This window comes from Rissa tridactyla, chromosome 9 (genome assembly GCF_028500815.1).
Source record: "Rissa tridactyla isolate bRisTri1 chromosome 9, bRisTri1.patW.cur.20221130, whole genome shotgun sequence".
In the NCBI taxonomy this organism is placed as follows: domain Eukaryota; kingdom Metazoa; phylum Chordata; class Aves; order Charadriiformes; family Laridae; genus Rissa; species Rissa tridactyla.
This window is the reverse complement of record NC_071474.1, coordinates 47,525,063-47,541,897: the sequence shown is the minus strand read 5'-3', so window position 1 is coordinate 47,541,897 and position 16,835 is coordinate 47,525,063. Positions and strand designations below refer to the sequence as shown.

At 52.3% G+C, this 16,835-nt stretch overlaps 1 protein-coding gene across 3 annotated transcripts in view; it reads left to right on the top strand.

Annotated features, from left to right (window-relative positions):
- LOC128914614 (uncharacterized) overlaps positions 1-16,835 on the top strand; it is a 229,292-nt gene that overhangs the window by 1,566 nt on the left and 210,891 nt on the right. The gene's annotated exons all lie outside the window — the stretch shown is intronic.

Below are 16,835 nucleotides of genomic sequence, written 5' to 3'. Positions count from 1 at the left end.
AGCTGGAATTAATTAATTTGATATTTTTTATGCGTTCCAGTAAGGAGAACCGACAGGGTGGTTGTGTCGGGGCAGGAGAGGGGCTCGCTGTGCTGCCCGGGGTCTGCGTTACCCAGGGAGGTCATGCCATGAGAGCCACATGGAGCAAAACCTCTTGTCCTCCTGTGTCACTGGTGACCCTGGGGACATGGGACAGGATGGGTGGCCTCAGGATGGGCTCCGTCGGTCAGAGAGATTGCAGTTAACTCGCTGCCATGCCCTCCTCTTGCAAAAGAAGACCCGTCCCAGAGCCCAGGAGCTTGGCCGGCTGCTGGTGGGGCTCTCAAACTGGAGCTCCAGGTGGTGGCCATCAAGCAGGGTGGGACATGAGGCCTTTGGCACAAGGGGCCGGCAGTCCGAGGGGCGAAGCTGCCCGTGGGAGGAGGGAGAAGCAGGTGCGCACGTACGTGTGCAAGCAAGGGAAGGGAAAACGCATTGTCTCCTCCGGGGGAGCCTCCTCATGACCTAAACCAGAAACACCGGGGAAAGGTCTGCCTGGAGGAGTCTGGAAACTGCAGTTCCTGATCCTGGGTACTGAAAACGATGGGTGCAATAGGTTGATTTTCGGGCCCTTTGCTCTATTTTTGGTTCGTCCCATACCTGTTGCAAGTGTTACTTTCTTCCATCCTGGTTCCCCAAGCACCAGAGTCTCCTGTCTTCTCCCACTGCTGCTAGGGCTCCTTTTCCTGAGCACTAATTGCTCTCAACTGTCCTGTTTAGTGGTTTTTTGTTCTTTTCAGCTTGCAGGCGCCTATGAAACTTCCAGGTGAAGCATGAGAATGGGTTTGCTTGCAGACTTACCTTGCTAAGACCTCTCAGAAATAGTCTCGGGAATCCCGAGGATCTGAGGCCGGGAGCTGAAAACCACCCAGCTCATTACGGCAACCCGGTTACGCTCGGAGCAATTATTTCTGCCTGTATTTACCTGGCTGTTTGTGTCTTGTGATCTCAAAGACTTCCCCGGTTTTTGCAGTAATATTAGCTCATTTAATAAAATTACTCTACCTCACTTAACAAAAAAAAAAAAAAAAACAACAAACAAACCCAACCCAACAAACAGCAGAAAACCCCTGCCATAAATAAAATGGGTAAAAAAGAGGAGAAGTAGGAGCAAAAAAAATGCCAGAGGAGCGGTGCTGCTGCTCCGTCGCCCGCCTGGCCGGTGCTGCTCCCACCCTGGCCGCCTCTGGGGGCCAGGCTCCTGCCAGCACCGCGAGCCAGGGATCCCAACACGTGTCTTGCCCGGTGGCCGCTTGCCAGCCGTGTTTCAGGGCATGAGCATCGCCAGCTTTGATTTTTGTGGGGCTTTTTTAAATTTTTTTTTTATTTAAGGTTTGTTGTATTTGGCCTTCTTACGTCAAACATGCAATAGCCGTCTGTGGAAAAGAGGTTATTTCTGTGCGCGGTGCTGACATTAGGACGCAGCATTAATTTTCCGTTAAATGACAGATTTATTGGAGTTTTCTTCATCTACGCAATATGACCTGAAAACCTGAGTTATAATTTGCCAGAAGGGGGCATTTTGCAAACATCATGAAGGATTTCGGTAGCACCGGAGATGAGCGGGGTGAGCCTGGATTGATGATTAAGCAGGCAGCGATGCCCGTTTGGAAGCCACGGCCTCTTGGGGAAGGGCTCCCCGGTGCCTAAATGGTGCAACAAAATTATTGTGCACCTACACACTAGCGAAGGGATTTTGGGGCGCTGTGTGCGGAGGGCTGAGTGCAGGGAGGCCGGTTACCTGTCTCGCTGCAGCCTGCAGGGCACCGAGTGGTCGTTAAAATAAATCATAGAGTGGCGTTGGATTTTTTTTTTGATGAAGCCACTTAAAAATGCATTTTCCATCTATCTCCCAGTAAATGGCGCTTTTGCTGTAAGTTGAGCTCCGAGAGCTTCACGCTGCTCTGCCCCCAGCATCAGAAGGACACGGAGCTGTTGGAGTGGGGCCGGAGGAGGCCCCGGAGCTGCTGGGAGGGCTGGAGCCCCTCTGCTGTGGGGACAGGCTGAGAGAGCTGGGGGGGTTCAGCCTGGAGAAGAGAAGGCTCCGGGGAGACCTTCCAGCCCCTGCCAGTCCCTAAAGGGGCTCCAGGAAAGCTGGGGAGGGACTCTGGAGCAGGGAGGGGAGCCATGGGACGAGGGGGAAGGGTTTTCCACTGAAAGAGGGGAGATTTAGACTACATATAAGGATGAAAGTTTTTACACTGAGGGTGGTGAGCCCCTGGCCCAGGTTGCCCAGAGAAGCTGTGGCTGCCCCATCCCTGGAGGGGTTCAAGGCCAGGTTGGACGGGCTTGGAGCAGCCTGGGCTGGTCGGAGGTGTCCCTGCCCAGGGCAGGGGGTAGCACTGGGTGGCCTTTAAGGTCCCTTCCCACCCAAACCATTCTGTGATTCGATGTTCTTGCACATGGCTTTTCCACTCTGCCTCTCTGGAAAGAGGACATCACCCCATCTGGAGCCCACAGCTCTGCATCTCCCTTCGTTTGAACACATTGCCGAGCTGCCCATTGCTCCAGCACCTGGAGCCCCTCCTCCCCCTCCTCCTTCACTGCCCTGGCTGTCTGCAGAGCTGTGCCTCTCACAGATTCTCACTCCTCTCTCATGGCTGCTGTTCCCCAACAGTTTTTCCCCCCCTTCTTAACTATGTTATCCCAGAGGCGCTACCACCATCGCTGATGGGCTCGGCCTTGGCCAGCTGCGGGTCCGTCTTGGAGCCGGGTGACATTGGCTGTATTGGACGTGGGGGAAACTTCTAGCAGCTTCTCACAGAAGCCACCCCTGTAGCCCTCCCCAGCTACCAAAACCTTGCCACGCAAACCCAATACAATACTTTTAGGCAGGTAAATCACTCAGGGCCAAAAAACCTCATAGAAATTGTTTCTGCCCCTCTTTGAAAAAGGTGATAGAAAAATGAACGACACCAGCGCTTGATGACAAGTGTCACAAGTAGAGCTAGAGAGATGGTACGAATGAGACGTTAGAAAGATGTTGAGTGCGTGAAGGTGGTCCCCCACCCTGAACATTGCATCTCGTGCAGCTGAGAAGGGTCGGAGGTCTCTGGACCAGGCTGGGGATGGCAGCAGAGCCCAAGTGTGTGATGTTTGCCACATCAAGCCCATAGCTCCTGCGTCGGGCTCTCAGGTGGAAAGACAAAAAGCTGTTGCGCTTGGAGGAGGGTGCTGGTGGTATCTGCATTGAGCACACTGGTTTAGTCCTTTCCTGTTTCACTAGTAATTCTCCCCATCCCTCCTCAAATCCTCAGGCCCAGCAGAGCTGTGGAATACCCAGTTCCTCTGTTGCTGTAGGAGTTTTTCACTTGCTTGTGTTTGGGATCGCAATCCGTTTTGATTCCTCGTTCTCGGTAGAAGCTCCAACAGGTCAACACTGGAGCGTTTTGAATGCAGTTGCTCCCTCTCAGTGTCTGATGCAGTGCCAGTGGTTGCCCTTGTCTTGCTGGGACCTGTGCCATCTCTGGACCAGTCGCCTTCCCGCAAGAGATGCCCTGGGCCAGCCCCGTTCCCGAGCATCCCACACCGCCGGAGGAGCGACGTTGAGACTCACCCCAGCCGAGCTGAGATTGAAGCCTTCCAGCCTTCCCTCTCCAGCACGATGCTTTCACAAGGACTGCAGGGTAGTGAAATATCCGTGAGAGAAAGCTGTGGCCAGATGTTGCAAAAGGCTGGGTGCGATAACGAATTATCCACAGCCGTTCCCAGGCTGGCCAGCTTCTGTGTCAAGCCACTGGTGCGGTTTTGCCCGCTTCCCGGCCTGGACTTGGTTGCGGTGCTTTGCTTCTTGCAAAAACAGTGTCCCCGGGAGCCTCGAGGAGTTGCCCCCGTGCACTGCAAAGCGGCTTTTCTCATGGCAGCGCTTTCCCATGGTATTTTCTCCCGGGAGCTGGCGCGCGCCACTGCACAGGAAATTCTGGTTGCACCATTATTGCAGAGCCTATTGTTTGGGGCAAGAGCAGGATTCGGTCTTGCTCACATCCTAAAATGTCTCGCCGGGTTAAAAGGATGTTGCAGAGTATCCAGGGCTGCCGGCCCAAGGCTGGTTTTGCGCAGAGTTCACGCTTAGCCCAGATCCCTGCGTTTCTGCTCAAACTCGCCGCTTGGGTTTTTCACGGGGATCTTCAGGGTTAAGGAAGACTTGGAAGTGGAACTGGAGTCAGGGCACGGTCCCTCACCACAGTTAGCAGCTTCTTGCTGCTTAGTCCGTTCCAGCTTGTGGGCGATGCGTGGCAGACGCGTCGAGTGATGCCAAATCAGCGTCCGTGGGTGTGGGTGGGATACAGAAACCCAGCAAAACCTGCCTTTGAGATGCCAAAAAATGTGGCCTGGATCGCACAGGCGTAAATCGGCAGGTACAGCACGTGGCAGGCTCTCTTTTCATCTGCCGCAGTCTTGTGGCGTGGCCGAGGGTGCCTGTTAACCCGTCTGAGCCTCAGTTTCTTATCTGAGCGCCGGAGCGAACGCTGCGCTGCCCGTGTTTGCTTTCACGTTGTTTTTTTTCCCTTAACTAATCTTTGTGGCTTAGATGGTTGGCAGCGATAGCCCGTATTTCCCAGGCTGCACTCTCCAAAGTTGCAAAACAGCGTTCCTCACCCGTGCGAACCGCAGGTCCTCTCGCGTAGGGCTACCTGTAATGGTTTGGCTACAGCTTGCCTGGCGGCAAGAAGCAAGAGGGTTTGAAAGCTTCACCGGCCGAATTGCGCTCCCCCTCGCTGCGAGGAAGGCTGCTCCCCCCCCGAGTTGCCTGCCCAGGCTCTCGTCTCCCCTTCGCTGGGTTTTTCATTTGCTTTTGGCTGCCATCCTAAAAGAGGGAAAACACCAAATCGGGGCAGGTGTGAAGAGTGAAGGGGGGTGCGTGGCATTCCTCCGCTGTCATATGCCGGGGCAGAATTAAGTGTGGAAGTTCCCAGGGCTTTTGCAAACTCTGCATCCCAGGAGCTGAGCTTTTGCTGCCCCGGTAAAGCCCCGGGGAGCCTGCGCAGGCAGCCAGCCCCTCCGCGCACGGGCTGCAGAGCTGCCAGCAACCTGCCCTGTGCCGGGAGGGAATTGGCCGCTGGAGGCTTGTCTCGGTGGGGTGAGGTGGGGAGCCCGCTTGGATCTCGCACCGGCGGTGAGGGTGTCATCACCCGCCTGGCGAGGCAGCAGGAGATGCAGGCCGGCTCCTTCGCTGCTGCGGCAGACTGCTGATGCCTTCGCTTCAATAGACACCGGCTTCAGTTGGAGGGCTCTGCTGGATTGTGTGCTGGCATGAGAAAGTGAACTGAAAAGCTGCTTTGACACTGCGGTGAGGAGCGGAGCAAAGCACGTGCCTGGCAGAGGGATGGGGAGCCTGGCGGTAGCGGTCCTGTGTCCCTCGTCTGAACAAGCCATGCTGGGAACGGCTGTAGCTCATTTGTTCCTGCAGCTCCTCTTACGCCAGGCTGGCGCAGGGTCGCAGCTGATGCCGTCCTGCTGCAACTGGGTTGACATTGTCTGCCAGAGGCCTCCCGTACACTCAGAGACTTGTTTGAGAAAACCATTAATCAGTTTAAAACTGCCTCATTTCACTCGCGGGTCTGAAAAATGCCTATTGTGTGTAAAAACAATGCCACCGATGTGAGCGTCTGCCCTCAGCGCTGGAATTGTTCAGCTGAAGTGGTATGAAGTCACACGTCTAGCCACAGCACGGTGGGGTCGCAGAGCCTCCAGACTCTCCGCTTCGGCCAAGCGGTAGGTGTTGGGCTTCACCGCGGCACCATGGCAGTGCCTGGCCTCCCCTGCCCACGCTGGTGCAGAGGATGCCGTCGGCTGGGTGGCTGGAGGGTGGCACCAGGGTCCTGCCGGAGCTCGGGCAGCGGGGCAGAGAGCGAGGAGGAGGAGGAGGGCATCCACCGGGTTTCTGAGCAGTACAAGGAGTTGGGTTTGCACTGGAAGGGCGCTTCCCAGCCAGCAAAAGCACCAGCCCGAGAGCATGTTACCCTCTTCTCATCCCTCCCTTCTGCCGTAGGGTGTTTGACAGCGTTCCTGGGTGCAGAGCACATCCTGAACTTCTGCTCCGCTCTCTGATTTCCATGCCATAGACCGGAGCTGAAAAAGACACTGGCAGCAGCGAGAGCAGGCGAGCAACGCACACCGTGTCCCTCGGTGACCCTCTGCGGTTGTGCTTGGAGCATCTGCTTATAGATAATGGGGAAAGCCAGGAGAGGAAGCAGGGCTCAAGGAGCAGAAGCAGGGCTCAAGGAGCAGAAGCAGGGCTCAAGGAGCAGAAGCAGGGCTCAAGGAGCAGAAGCAGGGCTCAAGGAGCAGAAGCAGGGCTGAAGCTAGTGCGTCTAAACATTTTCACACCGGGGGGTGGGCGATGCCGACAGGCTGAGCATGGCCAGGAGCCCACCGCAGCCCAGGGGATGCCGTCTGCAGCCATGGGGGATGATGCCTGCCAGCGTTTTTCAGTGAGATTTTACACAACGGTGGCCGGTGAGTTTACTTTATATGGTGTAAGTCCTGCCAAAACAATTTCTTCCTGTTATTGCTCCTCCAGTCTTAGTGGAGCGATAAGAGCCTTTTGCAGGGAGCTGGTTTCTCCCAGGGGTTCTCCTGCTCTGAGCCAGGAGCTTTGAACAGCAGTTCCCAGGGAGACTTTTCCCCAGTCCTGTAGCTAAATTTCGAAGTCATGATTAGTTAAGTGATAAAAGGAACATCTGAGTATAGTCTGCGTAGGGTCTCTCTACAACCAAATGGATTGGTATTTCCCATGGATTGTCTCTTTAGTTGCCTGAGGAGGTAGTTATGGATGGCAAAGGCCTTGGCCTTGAAGACAAGGCTTGTGTTAAAATATATTGAAGTGGAAGCTGGGACAAGGAGGGACTTGGACCTGGGCTGGAGCTGGGAGAGCACCACAAGTCTCGTCACTTCCCAGGCTCAGAGCTGGTGGCTTCAGCTGACGTTTCATATTGCCACACGGTTTTATTTCCTGATGCTGAACAAGATCCAGTGGTCCCCCGCTCTCAGGGCTACTGCAGTGATGGTGGTGGGTTTTAGTTCCAACTGGAGGGCTGCATGGATACCTCATGCTCCCAGGAGAGTCAGGTACCTTCCTTTTCCCACCTAATTTTGGCAGAATTAGGAAAATGGCATAGAATTTCAATAGCTGGAAAGCTCTACAGGCTGGGGGAGCGATTTGCATGGAAAGCTTTCTCAGCTTCGTAGCAAGGAAACACCCTTGCTCCAGAAATGCCATTGTATGTGGGTTTCCACTCCTGCAAAGGAAGATTTTTAAATATTCTAATGGGAATGAAGATGGATCCTAACACCCCTTGTGCTTGGTTTTTTATTCCTTTTGAGTGAACGAACTGAACCGAAAGTGGAGCCACGAGAAGGTGTGCTGGGTTCCAGCGCAGCCCGTGGCAGGCGATGTGGGATCAGCCGCAATTGCTTCCCATAAAGAAGTCGTTTCAGGTTTCCCGATTGCAAACACAGTGCTGGAGCTGGGAGGAATCTCTCCACTGCTAGAACAATTCAAGTGAAGTGAATAGGCTCCACTCCCGTTCCTAAGGGTGGGCTGCTAAGAGGAAGGAAAAACAGGAAAAAAGTCAGTCAGTCGCTAGGGTGAGGTGCTGCCCTTCTGGAGAAGGGCGGCGGGGCAGCCCTGTGGCACTGCAGGTCACTGCTTGGCCTGTGGAGAGCAAGGCTTGGGGCGGATGTGTGCCTGGAACGGCATCTCTGGTGCGGTTACCCCGCGATGTGGGGAGCGAAAATGCGGTGCTGCAAACTGCCCCGCGGCTGGGGCTTGTGTCAGAAGCGTTTGGCCGCAGAGCAGCTTTGCTGCGTAATTACGGTGCGTGCTGATGACGTTATCAGTCTCCTGCTCCTTCCATCGCCTTGTTAGCTTCTGCCGTGAGTGATGCTTCGTGCCCGGGTCGCGCTGAGCGCTTCCCACTGCCGGCAGCAAAGGCACAGCTCGCTGGGGAGGTGGAGGGAGAAGGGGCCCACAAAAGCCTGGAGTAAATGAGCAAACATCTGAGCCTGTGGGTTGATTTGCAAGCGGGAAGGGAGCTGAATTTCTCAGCGGGACCTTCTGCCCAGGTCTGATGCTGTGAACTGCGTAAAGTAAGCGGGTGCTTGCAAAGGGGGATGCTGAGGAAGGGATCTGCTGGTGCAATAGCCAAATCTTTGCTTCTGACTCTTCACGGTTGATGTTTTCTCCCTCTGGGTGCTACAGTAGCGCCCATAATAACCCCCAAGGGCAGGTATTGCCTTTCTGGCCTCTGTCTGGTCTGTAACTGCTCCCTGCCACTTCTTGCCATAATAAGTTAAAGCCAAGCATTTTAATAAACTCTTATGAAGATAATGAGTTGCATTAGGTAGAAATATTTGTATAAAAGGGAAGTAAATAAATGCATTTCAGGCCATAAGCCAACCCATGTTTGACACAGCTAGAAGCAGTTTTCTCCAAGGCACAGGTTATTCCATAATTGCTCATTAATGAAGTTCTTACCTCCTTCCTCTGAAGCGTTTGCCCTTGTCCAGAGCATGGGAGGAAACAGTGGGTTATATGGAAGCCTCGTGTGATCCAGGCTGGCGTGTTTGTATTCCTTAACGCTCCTCTGATTGTAATCAGTGGGTTTTGCACCCATAAAGAATTAGGGCAATGCCACGTAAACTGTCTATAATAAACGTAGGGAGTCTGTTCATATGGTTTCAGGCTTGAACTTTCTGAGTGATAATTACTCTCTAATCTTTCCAGGCACCTTGCTTTGATTCCTGGAAAGTTTCACCTTTATTTACAGCTAGAGTTGAAAAAACAAAGACATTGTTTTGGGGGAAGAGCTTTCCTGCAGGATGCTGCAGGACAACTCCATGGATCGGGGCAGAGCTATGGCCAGGGGACACAGACCCGATGGCTAGATACTCCCTGCGGCACTGGTCAGAAAAGCAAAAGCATTGCCTGTCATGCTTCAAACACGCTCATGAAAGGAGGCACAACTTCTGCTGGCAGCAGCAGGAGTCACTGATTTAGGTCTGAAGTTCTCTTTGGAGACCAGGCCTGTCTGTTGGTGTTGGAGAAACCCCTCTGTGCTGCGTTGCCCTGGTTCTTTATGTACCCTCTGCTGCATGAGGGTAAATACGCTGCAAGAATGACTACTGAGATTCCTAATTCGAGTTTAGTTTTGGCACCTAAATGCATGTTTGAGTGTGTAAGTGGGAAATCCGATTTTTATGCTAAAGGTGCAGCTCTCCTCCCTGGCAGTCGGGGCAGGGGCTGTGCTTGGGGGCGTCTGCGAGATGGACGGGCTGTGAGCATTTCCTGAGTGTGCAGGAGGGTTTCTGGAGAAGTACCAATCTGGGACAAGATCTGCTGCAAAGAGTCCAGCGAAGTATGCTTTGGAGCCCTGTGTTTCTTTCTGCTGGTGGTAAGAAGGTGGGGTTCAGCCTGATGCTGCTTCAGTTGTGATTTCCAGCTATGAGGGCGTGGGGAGACACGTTTTGAGCTGGATGGACGACTGCCAGATTTGGCCTGGAGGCTATGGAGCCGCAGGGCTGGAGCAGTGGGTCAAAACTTCATATTCAGCATATAACCCAGCTCCCAAAGGAGACGCTTAATATCTCTTCCTTTGCCCCTTCTCTGCTATCACATCCAACCACCATCGAGGCCGGGGAAGCAGGGAGTCACAGTCCCTTTTCTCGGAGATGGGAGGAGGCGATGCGGCTCAGGAGGAAAGTTCAATGCAGTCTTCTTTCGGGGTTGAAAACAAAGTGAACATGGGCGTATGCCTTTGAGGTGAGGACCAAAAAGATTTGGTTTAATTGGGTACACGGGCGCTTCCCTTGCCGCCTCATTCCTGACGTCCCTGGACCTGTTTTCGTCACCCTTCCCAGTTGCCACGTCTTTCGGGGAGATTATTTTTGGCACGCTGACTGCATCGGGTTTCTCGATTTTCTTGCTGCGAGTAGTTGTGAAAGAGCGGCTGTTCTGCTGATGCCAGCGATGGCTTCCCTGCCATCCGCTGGGGCCCTTGCTCTTGTCTGCACGCTGCTATGGGGAGGGGGGAGGATGTATTTGAAGACAGACAGGGAAAAGCCCAAGAGTAGTTAAAGGCAATGGACGATTCCTCGGGCTTCTGTGGGAATTGAGTTTTGCTCAGGTTTTCTGCTGGACAACCCCATATTTTTAAGTGTTTTTTCTTAAGCACTCCTTTTGTCTCCTCTGAAGGAAGAAGGGGTCACTTTTTCCACGCTGCTGACGTGAACGGTGAATCACAGCTGCTGTGGGAAGGTGCTGTTACTGGGACCTGTCAAAATATTTGCCGTCTTCATCCCAATGTCCTCAGGCGTTTTGCAGCCCATGTGCCAAACGGCTGGCTGTGACCGCAGCTCAGAGTGCTCTTTTGATGCTTCTCAAGTGGGACGGACAGGAAGGATTGTCTCCTTAAAGATTTTTATTTCAAGGGAGTGGTATAGCCGATGTATGGGAGAGCCCGTTCATTTTACTACAGGAAGGAAACGTGTCAACACGTAGATCCAGCGTATGGCCTGTGAGCCAAGGTGATTTTGCCTCGGTACTGAGTGCTAGCTCCAGCCAAACGAAAGACACGACGCTGGAATAACATCCAGAAAACTCAGCAGCTTTTGCAAACCCTGGCAGCGGCGGTGCGCTGGAGCTGGGGCCGGCCCTGCGCTGCCTGTGCGGGCAGGTCGAGCGCAGTGTGGGAGTTCCTGCAGCTCTTGCACCAGCTGAGCAGGGTTCGAACCTGTTCATGGAGAAAACACGAGCTAGTGTGCCTCGACTCGCTGTGGGCTGGTCCTGTGCCTCCAACAGGGTGCATGTCCTTGCAGAAACGTATATGCTTTTCTTTCCCAAGGTACGCGACGTTTTTTGCAGCCTGGTGCCCGCCTTGCCTGCTGCTGTGAAGGTCCAGGGCTTTCCAGAACTGTGGCAAGGGTATCACTGCTGTTCCACGTTAGCTAAATGCCGTAACGTATAAAGAATTTGTGCGACATGAGCTGGCAAATCAGTGTGTTGGTTTTTTGCAGGATAGCAAAGTTTGTATATCCATGCCGTGCAATTTCCTGCAAAAACTAGATGTTGCCTGCATGTGTTCCCGAACCGTTTGTGCTTTTAAAGCATGAGTGAAGGTGTAGGTGCGCTGGGCTCACCCTTGGAGATAGGGAGATGCACCTTCAGAGGGGATGCAATGGGCGCTTTCAGGGTGACTGGTCCTGTCCTTTCCTGCTTATGGTTTTTCTTTTGTCCCTTGCCACCTGTAGCAATAAATGCACTTGCTGTTGAAAAGGAGTTATGGGAGAAACTTAGCAGAATATAGAAAAGGGTGAAATAAAAAGATGCATAAGACTTGGAACAAAATCCCCAGCTCCTTGTAAAAAAGATTCAGGCTTTGTTCCGTAAATGGTGATGAAGAGAACCTTTCGCTGCTCCTGCTCAGCTGGGTTTTTTAACCCTAAAAAAGGGATAAGTGTATCCTTGAGGAGGGCAGAGGAGACACGGCTGTGTGTGCACAGCCCCGTCCCGTCGGCTGGGGTGCATGGTCGGGGCTCAGCCGAGAGGTGAAAAAGCTCATCGGTAATGATGCTAATTGAATCCGATGTTGCTTCCCTGTGTTCAGAGCCGGCTGCTGCCGCTGTCGCCCAGCGGAGTGTGGCTGGCTCGAGCGGGGCTCCGGTGCGTGAGGAATGCGAGCTGACAGCCCCTTTTGCAGGGAAAAGCCCCGTCGGTGAGACTGTGCAGCGTTCCAGACAGGGATGCGCTCGCGGTGCCTGCTTAAAAGCTGCTTGTTTGGTTTGGTATCTGTATCGGGTCGGCAGGGCAGGCTTGCATCGACAAACTAAGGTTTTGAAGTCTTGGGTTAGAAGACGGGCATGTGAGGACCAGCTCTCCCCGAGCTGGACTGCACGAATGCAGGATAACACCTACAGCCATGGCTCCCAAAACTGGGCTGCAAGTACCACCCACCCACTGATTATTCCTGCAAAGCGACCCCCGTGTGCGCCAGCCGGGGCTGACCGCGTGCTCACGGCCCACGTGTAATGGCTCTGGGTGCAAATAAGGATTATTTCTCATTGTTGCCATTGAGGGGGGAAGGCAGGAGAAAGGTGTCTGCATGTCTAGGAGTCACCTTGTGACTTTTGAGGGTTCTGGATGTGGGGTGGACATGGATTTGATGATATGCCTGCCTTGTGAGGGAAAACCAAGGCGCAGATGGGTGTCAGGCCCCTAAAAGCTCTGTGCCTTTCTGGGGTGTAAAGCCCTAGCCAGAGAGGCACCCAGCAGTCATGGAGCTTTTCTAGAAGCACAAGATTAGGTTTTTCATGTGCCTAAAAGCAATTTTGTGCGAGGCCACTTGCCTTTCCAAGTTGGATATCCTGGAACATAGCAGTGGCCGAATGCACGGCAGGTGTCGCCGGCCTGTTTGGAACATCAAACCTCCAAATACCCAGAAATTGGGTTGATTTTACTCAAAAGCAGTGCAGAAGACTCCTAAAGCAATCGTTCGCTGTTGAAGGCAAGGGCACTGGTGGTACACCTGGCGCCCTGGGCTCCAATCTGAGCATCGCCACCAATTTCAGAGCGCGGTAAGGCTGTACCCCACCTTTGAGTGAAAAGGCTTTGCTTGATGAATTAAGTTTTCTGTAATGTGGGAACCTGGGAGCAAACCAGCAGCCAACTGTTCAGTCCTACGCTGTTGTGTTTGTGTTTAAAGGAGGTGTTGGTCGTTGTGGTTTGCTGTGCTATAAAGCCAGGCTGTGCGGCAGGTTTGTTCCTAGCAGCCTGTTGATGAGAGCTGGGAGCAGCCCTCCATCCTGCATCATTGCCTTTCCCCTTCCCTTGCCCTCCTTTGACGCGACGACATGTTTGGCCTGTTTGATGGAGAAACCTGAAACAAGTGATGATTCCTGTTCAAACTGCTGTAAGGAAAAAGGGCACGGGGGAAAGTGTAGGGGAAATCCCATGTATCTGCCTGAAAAGAATAGGTCTCTTGATATCTGTCTGGAGATAGAAATATTTCGGGCTTGGAGAGAGGCAATTAAATACGTGTGAGATGCCCTTTGACGTCGCCAGGGCGATGTAAGGGAGTTGCTGAGTAATATGCCGAAATAATTGTTGGAAGTGTTTGAACAGAACCGGTTGCTGCGTGTGCTCCCAGTCTTTGCATGTGAATTTGGGGCCGTGGTTGGCCCTCAGCTCTTTGTTTCTGATCCTGAGCTGAACGCACTGAACGTACGTTAACACAGAAGCACAGATTGCAAGGTCTGTAACTATGGCAATATATATACAAATGTGACCCTTCGCACCTAATTTAATTGGCATCGATGAGCTGCCTTGTAAGATGGCACTTATTTTTTCTAGTAGTAATTCCATGTCAAAGAGGAAATATAAATAAACTCCCCAAACAAAAGAAGCAAGGAAAAAATAATTCTTTCAAACATTTGAGCAGGAACAATAGGGTAGGATATGCACTCTCTGGGGAGAGCTAATGGCTGAAACCGATAGGAGCACAGTGCCTGCCTTACTCTGCTTTGTAACGAGCACAGACCTTTGCTCAACCGAAGATTATTTATAGCAAATGTTATGGCAGAAGCATGTGTGACCTGTAGGCTCCCTGCTAGGGGAAGAGCTTTCCTGTACTGTCTCTGGGATACAATAGACAATTATTTAGACGCTATCTTTGTCTCAAGATATAAACAATTAAATGCTGGGTACTGATTTCTCTTCTTGCGTTCAGACTACCAGCAGCCGTGCTTTTTTACTTAAGGATTTTTGGAGAAGGAAAGGATTTTTAAGGGATTCATGGCGGAGAAATGTCATAGCTGTAAAGTTCCTGAGGCATCTCTACTAAATTGGCTAATTGGGAATGCAAAGGAATGTCACAGGCATCGTGAAGTCGTTGCCTCCCAGCATCCTCGCGAAGGACGGCAGCCAGCGGCTTGATGTAGTTCGACTGACATTAATGGGGCGTGTTTGGGTGTAGACCCCTGAATCTGCCTCTACTGTTGTGTTTTAGCTCATCGCTGTGGTATTAGAGTACCTACATCTGCATAGTAATTAAAAGTTCTTATGTATAATTAACTACTTTCAACTAACTACGGAACAGCTTAAATAATCTACATGTAACGGCAGATATCTCTATATTATAAGGCAACACTCAGTGCCAAATACCTGAGAAGACTGGGGAAACAGCTATTGTGCGTCAAAACGTAGCCGAGTTTGGCAGATGAGTGCTTTTTCAGGCTCCCTCCAGTTGTTGTTGGTCCCTGTGCATCAGGTGTCCGTAGTGAAAGTTTACTTTCGGATGTGTTCGGTATTCACCTTAGTTTTATTTTCTGTATGGGAAAAGAATTTAGAATTGCAAAAAAGGGGCTTATGAAAATGTGAAGGAGCGTGCAAGGGATAATGCTCCCACCAACGCAGTGCAGGCTAAATGGGCAAAGGGGGTATTCTCCTCTGCAATTCATGGGTCGGCTGAGGGACTCTGGGGGAACGTTTAGCAACAGGTACAACGCCAAAGCCATCTGGGCTCGGTGCAGAGCCTTGCTCTGAAACTCAGCTTCAGTAGGAACTAATCTGTTACATCTTCATCTTTTGATTCCAGTTAACATGGGCTTTTATACCTCTGTGTTTTCTTCTTGAGTTTCTCCGGATTAGCTTTGCGGGAGGAGTTAGGCGATGGCCCTCTCCCCTTTGCTGTGCAGGCACTGACATAGAAAGCTGTTGCTGGCTTGGCGGAAGGCTTTAGGGCTCAGCGTGATGCAGAGCCAAGTGTTGGTGCCCTGAAAAGCTGCCTGGCACCTCTCTGCACTGTCACACCGTTTTATCAGGCCCACCAAGCCTCAAGTGTGGAGCCGCTCGTGTTTGCGGTGAGATGGTCCCACCAGGACAAGTCTGGTTCATCTGATGTGCAGTTGAGCAACTCTGTCACTCCCTTGGCCGCAGAGGCAGAAAGAGTGTCCTGCTCTAATTTCATTGTGTTTAGCCATCGCACAAACTCTAAAGCTTCCCGAAATGGGAAGGAAGTAATGTTTAAATTATACATGAGTGAACTGATTTACTCAGACCAAAGTTTTGAGTTCCGACCTTATGAATACAGGGACGGAGCTATCTGTCTGTGCATCCATCCGTCTGCCCAGTGAATATTGAATTAACAGAAACATAAACACAGATCCAGTACTGTAAAAGCTTTGGCTTAAACTAGTGCAAACCGTGCGGGGCAGATGCATGCTGCCACAGGGAAAGCGGCGGCTTTGCCCAGGGTTCACTTGTCCAGTAGGTTGCCCTCACTGATGGAGCGAGACCGTTGCTGCGGATTCCCTTCTGCCTCTGAAAACTCAGTGTTTCAGTAAGGTCTGTCTGCTCCCAACTGGAAAGGGATTCAGACTGCTCTCCTGCCTGCCTCCTGCTCCTAATGAGGGGGTTTAACTTCCTGTGTAACGTATTTTGCAGAGCGTGTAAAATGCTGGTTAAATTCTATGGTCGCTTCCTATGGGCACTTGCTCAGCGCTCCTCGGGGAGCCCAGCGCCGGAAAGCCGTAACTGCGCTTGCTAATGGCCTGGAGATCCCTTTTGCAGATGTTTCACCCGAGTCTCCTCCATGCTCCTTCCACCTCTATTAAAAAAAAATTAATATGCAAGCTGCAGTACTGCCATGCCTGGCCAAAGCGCAGCAGCAAACCGTCCTTCTTGTCCCATAAACGAGAGATGCTGAATTTTTGTAAGGGCTGCAGGAATTCATGGAGCGGGTGGCTGCGAGCTGGGGATCTGCGGGGCGGGCAGGGGCTGGAGCGTGGCTGGCTCCTGCCCGCATCATCTGGGAGCGCGCTGCGAAAGCCTGAATGCGGTTTTGTGGTTGGTCCTTCGGAGCGGCACCGAGAGAGGTTGAAATGTCTGCAGAGACATAAACAGAAAGGGGGTGAAGTCACAATTCTCTCCCTATTTATTTGACCTAAATACATTGAAGTAACTGCACCCTCATGAAAGAGATAATTTCCTGACGCTGGAGAGCTTAACATCTGTTTCCTCCCATTTTTTTTCGGTGGTAGAACATGGTAGCGGAAGAACTGGCGGGGTTTTCTTTCCTCTTTTTCTTTTGTATAGCAAGAGGCGCTGCATGCTTGGGCTAAATACGCTCTCTGAGAGCAGACAGGTTTCTCTCAAGGGTTATATGATCATTTGTTCTCTATTTTCTCTCCTTCCTGTCTCCCCCCGCCCCTCCTGGAGAGGAGCGGATACACCGAAGCCCAGGCAGGACTTCCTTAGCTCAGCCATGCCTTCTGGCAGGCTGCGCCTCGTGCCCTCTCCCCGTCACCCCCCTTCATCGACAAACAATGGCCAAAGGCTCCTTCTTGTTTGTTGTTTTGTATCCCGTGGAGGAAGAGCCGAGTGGAAGATCATGTCCCCAGGGGCCCTCGGTACATTCCAGCTCCGGCTGCTGCCTTGCAAGGCTGCCGGTGCCTTTGCTGTGCTGTCCCCAGGCCTTTTGCACAAACCGTCAGCGCCGGGTGACAACGGGGGCAGCCAATGGGTTTTGAAACAAATTTAGTGCTGGTGAGAGAGGCGGATGGAGAGCCTCGGAGGGGTGTCTCAAGTCATTGCTCTGCAGCAAGAGCAGACCTTTGAATATCCGGTGCAATGCAGGTAGTTGCGGTGCCAAGAGGAGCTGGGCTTTTGTACCAACTATTTGTGATGTGGCTTGAAGCCCATTGTGTGCTGCTAGTATCTCCTTTGCTGTCGGGGTGTAGTGAGCCACAGATCCTCTGTACCTCAGCTCCCAAGCCCTAGAGGTTGACCTTGGGTCTCTCCA